We start from the raw sequence: 11025 nt of genomic DNA, 5'->3' as shown, positions 1-11025 counted from the left end.
TAAGGTGTGAACGACCGACTAAATATCAACAAAAGTGGGGGCGGAGGTCTTCGGATGCAAGTGGGTGTGAATATCCCACCATACAAGTATGGTGGAGAGGAAGCTGTGAATGTCCGACCATGGTTTGTAAAACGCGGGTAAGACAAGGTGCGAATGTCCGACAATGTATGATCAAAAGAGGGAGCGGAGGTGTTCGGCTGCAAGGTCTGAATTTCCAACCATAATTTGTAAACACCGTTGAAGAAAAGCCTCGAAAGCCCGACTATACACCATCAAAAGCAGAAGTGGATGTGTTCGGCCACAAGAAGGTTTGAATGTCCGACCATAGTTTGTAAAAGGCGGGTAAGAAAAGGTTTGAATGCCCGAACATACACAATCACAAGAGGGAGCGGAGGTGTTTCGCTGCAAGAAGGTGTGAATGTCCGAGCATAGTTTGTAAAAAGCGGGTAAGAAAAGGTTCGAATGCCCGAACATACACCATCAAAAGAGGGAGCGGAGGTGTTCCGCTGTAAGAAGGTGTGAATGTCCAACCATAGTTGGTAAAAAGCGGGTAAGAAAAGGTTAAAATACCCGACTCTACACAATCAATAGCGGGAGCGGAGTTGTTCGGCTAAAAGAAGGTGTGAAAGTCCGACCATGGTTTGTAAAAAGCGGGTAAGAAAAGGTTCGAATGCAAAAATATACACCATCAAAAGCGGAAGCCGAGGTGTTCGGCTGCAAGTAGGTCTGAATGTCCACCCATAATTAATGAAAAGCGGGCAACAAGTAGGTTCGAATGCCCAACCATACATCAACAAAAGCAGGAGTGGATGTGTTTGGCTACAAGAAGGTTTGAATGTCCGAGCATAGTTTGTAAAAAGCGGGTAAGAAAAGGTGCGAATGCCCGAAAATACACCATCAAAAGAGGGAGCGGAGGTGTTCCGCTGTAAGATGGTGCGAATGTCCGACCATAGTTGGTAAAAAGCGGGTAAGAAAAGGTTCGAATGCCCGAATATATATCATCATAAGCGGAAGCGGAGGTGTTCGGCTGCAAGAAGGTGTGAACGTCCGACCAAAGTTTGTAAAAAGCACTTAAGAAAAGGTTCGAATATCCAACCAAACATAATCAAAAGTGGGAGCAGAGCTGTTCGACTGCAAGTAGGTGTGAATTTCCACCCATAATTCCTGAAAAATGGGTAAGAAAAGGTGCGAATGCCCAACCATACATCATCAAAAGAAGAAGTGGATGTGTTCTGCTACAAGAAGGTTTGAATGTCCGACCATAGCTTGTAAAAAGTGGGTAAGAAAAAGTTCGAATGCTCGAACATACACCATCAAAATTGGGAGCGGAGGTGTTCCGCTGTAAGACGGTGTGAATGTCCGACCATAATTGGTAAAAAGCGGGTAAGAAAAGGTTAAAATACCCGACTCTACACAATCAATAGCGGGAGCGGAGTTGTTCGGCTACAAGAAGGTGTGAAAGTCCGACCATGGTTTGTAAAACGCGGGTAAGACAAGGTGCGAATGCCCGACAATGTATGATCAAAAGAGGGAACGGAGGTGTTCGGCTGCAAGGTCTGAATTTCCAACCATAATTTGTAAACACCGTTGAAGAAAAGCCTCGAAAGCCCGACTATACACCATCAAAAGCGGGAGCAGAGGTGTTCAGCTGCAAGAAGGTCTGAATGTCCACCAATAATTACTGAGAAATGGGTAAGAAAAGGTGTGAATGCCCAATTATACATCATCACAAGCAGAAGTGGATGTGTGCGGCCACAAGAAGGTTTGAATGTCCGACCATAGTTTGTAAAAGGCGGGTAAGAAAAGGTTTAAATGCCCGAACATACACAATCAAAAGAGGGAGCGGAAGTGTTTCGCTGCAAGAAGGTGTGAATGTCCGAGCATAGTTTGTAAAAAGTGGGTAAGAAAAGGTTCGAATGCCAGAACATACACCATCAAAAGAGGGAGCGGAGGTTTTCCGCTGTAAGAAGGTGTGATTGTCCGACCATAGTTGGTAAAAAGCGGGTAAGAAAAGGTTCGAATGCCCGAATATATACCATCAAAAGCGGAAACGGAGGTGTTCGGCTGCAAGAAGGTGTGAACGTCCGACCAAAGTTTGTAAAAAGCAGTTAAGAAAAGGTTCGAATATCCAACCAAACATAATCAAAAGTGGGAGCAGAGCTGTTCGACTGCAAGTAGGTGTGAATGTCCACCCATAATTCCTGAAAAATGGGTAAGAAAAGGTGCGAATGCCCAACCATACATCATCAAAAGAAGAAGTGGATGTGTTCTGCTACAAGAAGGTTTGAAGGTCCGACCATTGTTTGTAAAAAGTGGGTAAGAAAAAGTTTGAATGCCCGAACATACACCATCAAAAGAGGGAGCGGAGGTGTTCCGCTGTAAGACGGTGTGAAAGTCCGACCATAATTGGTAAAAAGCGGGTAAGAAAAGGTTAAAATACCCGACTCTACACAATCAATAGCGGGAGCGGAGTTGTTCGGCTACAAGAAGGTGTGAAAGTCCGACCATGGTTTGTAAAACGCGGGTAAGACAAGGTGCGAATGCCCGACAATGTATGATCAAAAGAGGGAGCGGAGGTGTTCGGCTGCAAGGTCTGAATTTCCAACCAATAATTACTGAAAAATGGGTAATAAAAGGTGTGAATGCCCAACTATACATCATAAAAAGCAGAAGTGGATGTGTTCGGCCACAAGAAGGATTGAATGTCCGACCATAGTTTGTAAAAAGCGGGTAAGAAAAGGTTTGAATGCCCGAACATACACAATCAAAAGAGGGAGCGGAGGGGTTTCGCTGCAAGAAGGTGTGAATGTCCGAGCATAGTTTGTAAAAAGTGGGTAAGAAAAGGTTCGAATGCCAAAATATACACCATCAAAAACGGAAGCCGAGGTGTTCGGCTGCAAGTAGGTGTGAATGTCAGATCATAATTTGCAAAAAGCTGATGAGAAAGGTGTGAATGACCGACAATAATTACTGAAAAATGTGTTAGAAAAGGTAAGAATGCCGGACTATTCATCATCAAAAGCAGAGAAGAGGTGTTCGGATGCAAGAAGCTGTGAATGTCCAGCCATAATTACTCAAAAACGGGTAAGAAAAGGTAGTATTGCCAGACCATAAATGATCAAAACAGGGAGCGGAGGTGTTCCGCTGTAAGAAGGTGTGAATGTCCGACCATAATTGGTAAAAAGCGGGTAAGAAAAGGTTAAAATAACCGACTGTACACAATCAATAGCGGGAGCGGAGTTGTTTGGCTACTAAAAGGTGTGAAAGTCCGACCATACATCCTCAAAAGCAGAACTGGATGTGTTCGGCTACAAGAAGGTTTGAATGTCCGACCATAGTTTGTAAAAAGCGGGTAAGAAAAGGTTCGAATGCCCAAACATACACCATCAAAAGAGGGAGTGGAGGTGTTCCGCCATAAGAAGGTGTGAATGTCCGACCGTAGTTGGTAAAAAGTTGGTAAGAAAAGGTTAAAATACCCGACTGCACACAATCAATAGCGGGAGCGAATGTGTTCGGCTACAAGAAGGTGTGAAAGTCCGACCATGTTTTGTAAAAAGCGGGTAAGAAAAGGTGCGAATGCCCGACAATGTATGATCAAAAGAGGGAGCGGAGGTTTTCGGCTAAAAGAAGGTCTGAATGTCCAACCATAATTTGTAAAAACCGGGGAAGAAAAGGCTTGAAAGCCCAACTATACACCATCAAAAGCGGGAGCAGAGGGGTTCAGCTGCAAGAAGGTCTGAATGTCCATCAATAATTGCTAGAAAACATGAAAGAAAATTTTCGAATATCAAACCGCACATGATCATAAGTGGGAGCGGAGGTGTTTAGCTGCAAGAAGGTGTGAATGTCCACCCATAATTCCTCAAAAATGGGTAAAAAAAAAAGGTGCGAATGCCCAACCATACATCATCAAAAGCAGGTGTGAATGTCAGATCATAATTTGCAAAAACCTGATGAGAAATGGTGAGAATGCCCGACTATACACCATCAAATGCGGGAGCGGAGGTGTTCGGCTGTGAGTAGGTGTGAATGTCCGACCATACTTGCTGAAAAATATGACAAAGCAGTTTTCACTTGGTTTGAGTGAAGGATTTCATTTTATATCAAAATCCGAAATTGTGTAGAACTCGTGGAAATAAGTTTATTCTCGGATTCCTAAAGGTTTAGTGTTCTTCTTTGGTATACTGCAAAGTAATACTTTTTATTTTGTTGAAACCGATTCAGACATGGATAAATATCAAGGACAAAGCAGTTTTAACTTGGTTTGAGTGAAGGAATTCATTTTATATCAAAATCCGAAATTGTGTAGAACTCGTGGAAATAAGTTTATTCTCGGATTCCTAAAGGTTTAGTGTTGTTCTTTAGTATACTGCAAAGTAATACTTTCTATTTTGTTGAAACCGATTAAGTTAAAACTGCTTTGTCCTTCATATTTATCCATGTCATAATAGCTTTAAACAAAAAAGAACGTTGTACTTTGCAGGATAGGAAAGAACAACTCTAAACCTTTTCAGGAATCCGAGAATAAGCTTCTTATCACCAGTTCTACACAATTTCGGATTTTGATATAAAATGAATTCCTTCACTCAAACCAAGTTAAAACTGCTTTGTCCTTCATATTTATCCATGTCTGAATAGGTTTCAACAAAAAAGAAAGTATTAATTTGCAGTATACCAAAGAACAACACTAAACCTTTAGGAATCCGAGAATAAGCTTCTTATCACCAGTTCTACACAATTTTGGATTTTGATATAAAATGAATTCCTTCACTCAAACCAAGTTAAAACTGCTTTGTCCTTAATATTTATCCATGTCTGAATAGGTTTCAACAAAAAAGAAAGTATTACTTTGCAGTATACCAAAGAACAACACTAAACCTTTAGGAATCCGAGAATAAGCTTCTTATCGCCAGTTCTACACAATTTCGGATTTTGATATAAAATGAATTCCTTCACTCAAACCAAGTTAAAACTGCTTTGTCCTTAATATTTATCCGTGTCTGAATAGGTTTCAACAAAAAAGAAAGTATTACTTTACAGTATACCAAAGAACAACACTAAACCTTTAGGAATCCGAGAATAAGCTTCTTATCACCAGTTCTACACAATTTCGGATTTTGATATAAAATGAATTCCTTCACTCAAACCAAGTTAAAACTGCTTTGTCCTTCATATTTATCCATGTCTGAATGGGTTTCAACAAAATAGAAAGTATTACTTTGCAGTATACCAAAGAACAACACTAAACCTTTAGGAATCCGAGAATAAACTTATTTCCACGAGTTCTACACAATTTCGGATTTTGATATAAAATGAATTCCTTCACTCAAACCAAGTGAAAACTGCTTTGTCATATTTTTCAGCAAGTATGGTCGGACATTCACACCTACTCACAGCCGAACACCTCCGCTCCCGCATTTGATGGTGTATAGTCGGGCATTCTCACCATTTCTCATCAGGTTTTTGCAAATTATGATGACATTCACACCTGCTTTTGATGTTGTATGGTTGGGCATTCGCACCTTTTTTTTACCCATTTTTCAGGAATTATGGGTGGACATTCACACCATCTTACAGCTGAACACCTCCTCTCCCGCATATGATCATGTGCGGTTTGATATTCGAAAAATTTTCTTTCATGTTTTCTAGCAATTATTGATGGACATTGAGACCTTCTTGCAGCTGAACACCTCTGCTCCCGCTTTTGATGGTGTATAGTTGGGCTTTCGAGCCTTTTCTTCCCCGGTTTTTACAAATTATGGTTGGACATTCAGACCTTCTTGCAGCCGAAAACCTCCGCTCCCTCTTTTGATCATACATTGTCGGGCATTCGCACCTTTTCTTAACCACTTTTTACAAAACATGGTTGGACTTTCACACTTTCTTGTAGCCGAACACATCCCTTCCCGCTATTGATTGTGTACAGTCGGGTATTTTAACCTTTTCTTACCCGCTTTTTACCAACTACGGTCGGACATTCACACTTTCTTATGGCGGAACACCTCCGCTCCCTCTTTTGATGGTGTAGGTTCGGGCATTCGAACCTTTTCTTACCCGCTTTTTACAAACTATGCTCGGACATTCAAACCTTCTTGTAGCCGAACACATCCAGTCCTGCTTTTGATGATGTATGGTTGGGCATTCGCACCTTTTTTTTTTACCCATTTTTGAGGAATTATGGGTGGACATTCACACCTTCTTGCAGCTGAACACCTCCTCTCCCACTTATGATCATGTGCGGTTGGATATTCGAACATTTTTTTTCATGTTTTCTAGCAATTATTGATGGACATTCAGACCTTCTTGCAGCTGAACACCTCCACTCCCGCTTTTGATGGTGTATAGTCGGGCTTCCGAGCCTTTTCTTCCCCGGTTTTTACAAATTATGGTTGGACATTTAGACCTTCTTGCAGCCGAAAACCTCCGTTCCCTCTTTTGATCATACATTGTCGGGCATTCGCACATTTTCTTACCCGCTTTTTACAAACCATGGTCGGACTTTCACACCTTTTAGTAGCCAAACAACTCCGCTCCCGCTATTGATTGTGTACAGTCGGGTATTTTAACCTTTTCTTACCCGCTTTTTACCAATTATGGAGGGACATTCACACCTTCTTACAGCGGAACACCTCCGCTCCCTGTTTTGATCATTTATGGTCTGGCAATACTACCTTTTCTTACCCGTTTTTGAGTTATTATGGCTGGACATTCACAGCGTCTTGCAGCCGAACACCTCTTCTCCGGCTTTTGATGATGAATGGTCCGGGATTCTTACCGTTTCTAACACATTTTTCAGCAATTATGGTAGGATATTCACACCTTCTTGCAGCTGAACACCTCCTCTCCCACTTATGATCATGTGCGGATTGATTTTCGAAAATTTTCTTTCATGTTTTCTAGCAATTAATTATGGACATTTAGACCTTCTTGCAGCTGAACACCTCCGCTCCCGCTTTTGATCATACATTGTCAGGCATTCGCACCTTGTCTTACCCGCTTTTTACAAACTTTAGTCGAACATTCACACCTTTTTGCAGCCGAACACAGTTTTTTGCAGCCGAATTTGGGCATTCGCACCTTTTCATACCCACTTTTTACCAACTATGGTCGGACATTCACACCGTCTTACAGCGGAACACCTCCGCTCCCTCTTTTGATGGTGTATGTTCGGGCATTCGAACCTTTTCTTACCCGCTTTTTACAAACTATGCTCGGACATTCAAACCTTCTTGTAGCCGAACACATCCACTCCTGCTTTTGATGATGTATGGTATGGCATTCGAACCTACTTGTTGCCCGCTTTTCATTAATTATGGGTGGACATTCACACCTTGTCGCAGCCAAACACCCTGTTTCGATCATGTATGGTTGGACATTCGCACCTTTTCTCACCCGCTTTTTGCAAACTATGGTCGGCCATTCACAGCTTCCTCTCCACCATACTTGTATGGTGGGATATTCACACCCACTTGCATCCGAAGACCTCCGCCCCCACTTTTGTTGATATTTAGTCGGTCATTCGCACCTTACCCGCTTTTGGCAAACTATGGCCTTCTTGCAGCCAAAAACCTCTGATCTCGCTTTTGATGATGTAAGGTTGGGCATTCAGACCTTGCTTCACCTGCTTTTCACCAAATATAGTCGGACATTCACACCTTCTTGCAGCCGAACACTTCCGCTCCACCTTTTAGTTTTCTATGGGGCATTCACACCTTTATTTTCACCGCATTTTATAAAAACACCACAGGAACACCGTATTGAGGCTTTGTTCTGACCGCTCATTCGGTGTCGCGTTTCTTTCAAGCATTTCTCCTGGTTAGCCCGCACTCGGCTCGCTCCCAGAGCCGTGTTAAAGTCTACTTCGCATTCACTCTCTTTTCTCAGCAGACTAAAAGAAACTTCCATCCTGCACCGCTGTTAGCTTTTTCACAAGAGCAGAGGAGAGCGCACCGTTCCCAGCGGCACTGCAGTACCGGGTCGATGCTTGGAGTGAACGGAGCAAGCTCCTTTTTCAACTCCTATTGATAAAAATCCATTTAATATGTAGTCCTTGCATAGACATATCACATATTAAACTGATAAGTACAGATGGATTATGTGCAATTAGTAAAGAGAGTAGAGGACGATCTCTCTCGTTGGAAGTCCTTACCTATATCACTTATGGGGAGAGTTACAACCATTAAAATGATGATACTACCAAAAGTTAACTATTTGTTCTCAATGATCCCCATAAAACTATCTGCTACTTGGTTTAAGTCACTAGATTCATGCATCTCCAAATTTCTGTGGAAAAACAAACCACCACGTATTAGTTTAAAAACCCTACAGAAGACCAAGGACAGTGGTGGATTAGATTTACCTCATTTTCAGCACTATTCCTTAGCCAATAGGTTACAATATATATCAAAATGGTTTAAACCTTGTTGTTGTCACAGTTCCCAGAGACGTTGTAATCGTTGAGGATTCTATATTCACCCCCTCATTAGAGGCACGTGTTGCAGATTGATGACACTGAATCTTCTTCTCTGTTCATTGCTGGCATCATTCCCAGCATCGTAAGTGTTCGTGGCATTGTTAGCCTCTTCTTCTGGATCTTGATATCGAGCATCCTTTTGTATTTCTGGTTTGTAAGTCCTCTCTCTTCGTTCACCGGAGTCTTCGTCTCTTTGTCCTTGAGTTTGGTGATTTTTTCTTCTTTTGATGCCTTGACACAGTGTGACAGGTGATACCACATGGGAGATCCTTTAACTTGGACTGCTGTCCCTGTGCTGCGAAATGGCTGTGCTGCTCAAATGGTCTCTCCTTCATCATATACACAGTTATTTATACATCACCTTCCACCATGAAGCGTTGTCCCTTTTTGTTTCTCTCTTTGTTCTTAAAATGCTGTTATAAATGTCTAAACCAATCCATTAAACTAGATCATTTTGGCAGTAAAGCGATCTACAATGTGCTTGGTCGCAAAGCTGCTCATCTGTGGTAAACAGCTCTCCAGAAAGGCATTCTTCAATTGATTTCACTCATTTTATGTAATAATTTTGTGATTTCCTACAAAACTACACTTCTTCTCCCATCTGTCTGAGTATTTAATATTGTCTGGGTCCCGTTAAAACATGTATTTTTCCCATCTAATTCCTTGTTTGCTTTAAAACAAGTATTCCCCATTTTCTATCCCTTCAGTAGCCAACCAGTTTGTATGGAGTACAGTGGAGCAACTTGACTGATCAGTAAAACACTGCTTTTGTTGTCACCGCAAGGCTTCCCCCGTCGGTTGTTTCACTGAGACACTACTGAGTAACTACAACTCAACACAGTTTATACACATAACATTCATATACATACTAACAAACAAACAAACAATAATTTATCGCAATTTTCTCATCTCTGTTTGAACGTACACCCAGGTAAATATTCCTGTAGTCTTCTCATACCGACTATGGACCCATTCATTGTTTAACTTCACTGTTTTGCAAATCCTAATTGGATATTACACATTGACATTGAACTTTACTGGATAAGCAGGTCTTCATTGCATTCAGCAGCCTATATGTGAGCATTTATGTGTAAGCTGTTCTTCTTTGCATTTATCAGCAGCAAGCAATTCTTCACTGCACATGCATATGTAAATAGTAAAACAATTCCAATGTGTTAGCGAAACCTTCTATATCACAGTGGTTTCTAAGGTCTATTTTAAGTTCTTTGCCATCAGTGAGATGACATTGTTTACAAAGTGTGTCAAATTATCACTGAAGATCTTTTCAGGAATTTCAAATCTAGAAATGAGTTATTTTACGCGTGATTTTGCTACTGAGAGTGCATCTGCTTGTGCACATGGAAATATTTCAGACCATTTGGTAAAAACCTCTGTTGTCACTGAGCAGAATCGTTTCCCTTAACATTAATTTAGTTCAATGAAATCTACAAAATAATGAAATAATGAAATCCAAACAAATATGTTGAAAAAGATACACTGGCTTAGGGAATTATCTTCGTTTTGGTCTTAGATTGCCCTGTGGAATGTATTTTGCACATATTTGACCTGCTAGACAAAACTTTATTCATTTATTTATTCTAAAAAAATGTTTTTAATAATTAGTAAAACCATATGCTGTAAAAACCTGGTTCATTATTGCTTCCATCCCTCCTGTTGAGACATGACATGGTCCGTGGCTCAATACTGCAGCATATTTAAACAAATTCTTTGGCAGTATGGTTTTCCTTCCGGTCATTCATACGAGTCTATTGTAGATGGCAATTGAATAACATCTAATAATGCTAAAATATTTGTAGTTTATACATTTAGCTGTGGATGTCAACATACCTGTTTTTCCAATGCTGTGTTAACACATGTACAGTTGAGAAGGCATACTGACTGTCAGTGTAAACGTTAACAACCTTTTTGTTATTTAATTTACAAGCTTCAGTTAAAGCTACCAATTCGACTGCTTGAACAGAGTAATTTTTTGGTAGTGGTTGTTTTAAGAAAACTTCAGTTTCTGTTACTACTGCAAATCCTGTAGCATTTGTGCCATCAGGGTTTTTTTCCTTGATCTGTTGAATAAATATAGTTATTTCTGCATTTTCATAATGTATATCAGTTAAGTCTGGCCTGGGTAAAACACTGATGGTTATTTCTGACATGCAATCATGAGGCTTTCCATCTGTGGGGTAGGTAGCAGTGTGGATGGATTAAGTGTAGCACATCTCTCGACAACAAGGTGTGGCTGTGAAAGAAGAACTGTTATGTAGGAGAGATGTCTGGTAAAGATATTTTGTTAAGTAACCATATCACAGCCACTGCATGAGGTACCTTAAGTGTTAATGGGTGAAATAACACCATTATTGTTGATGCCTGCACTGCCAATGGCTTCTGGCCATTGATTCAAAAGTACGATCTCGTCCCTTTTTCCCCTTTCAGTGGACACTGGCCCCTAATTACCGCAATTCAGCAGGGGGTCTTTCATTAGGAGTACTGGACTCCCCCGTGCACGGTTTCAGCTCCGACCCTGGACAGCGGAAAAAACG

General features: G+C 41.0%; 1 pseudogene; it reads right to left on the bottom strand.

The window, feature by feature from the left end:
- Window positions 1-7939: 7939 nt before the first annotated feature.
- Window positions 7940-8116, bottom strand: LOC140285759 (U2 spliceosomal RNA; annotated as a pseudogene).
- Between the last annotated feature and the right edge of the window lie 2909 nt (window positions 8117-11025).

This window comes from Leuresthes tenuis, unplaced genomic scaffold (assembly GCF_036924035.1).
Source record: "Leuresthes tenuis unplaced genomic scaffold, fLeuTen1.0.hap1 SCAF_56, whole genome shotgun sequence".
Classification (NCBI taxonomy): Eukaryota; Metazoa; Chordata; class Actinopteri; order Atheriniformes; family Atherinopsidae; genus Leuresthes; species Leuresthes tenuis.
This window is presented reverse-complemented; position numbering and strand designations above follow the sequence as displayed.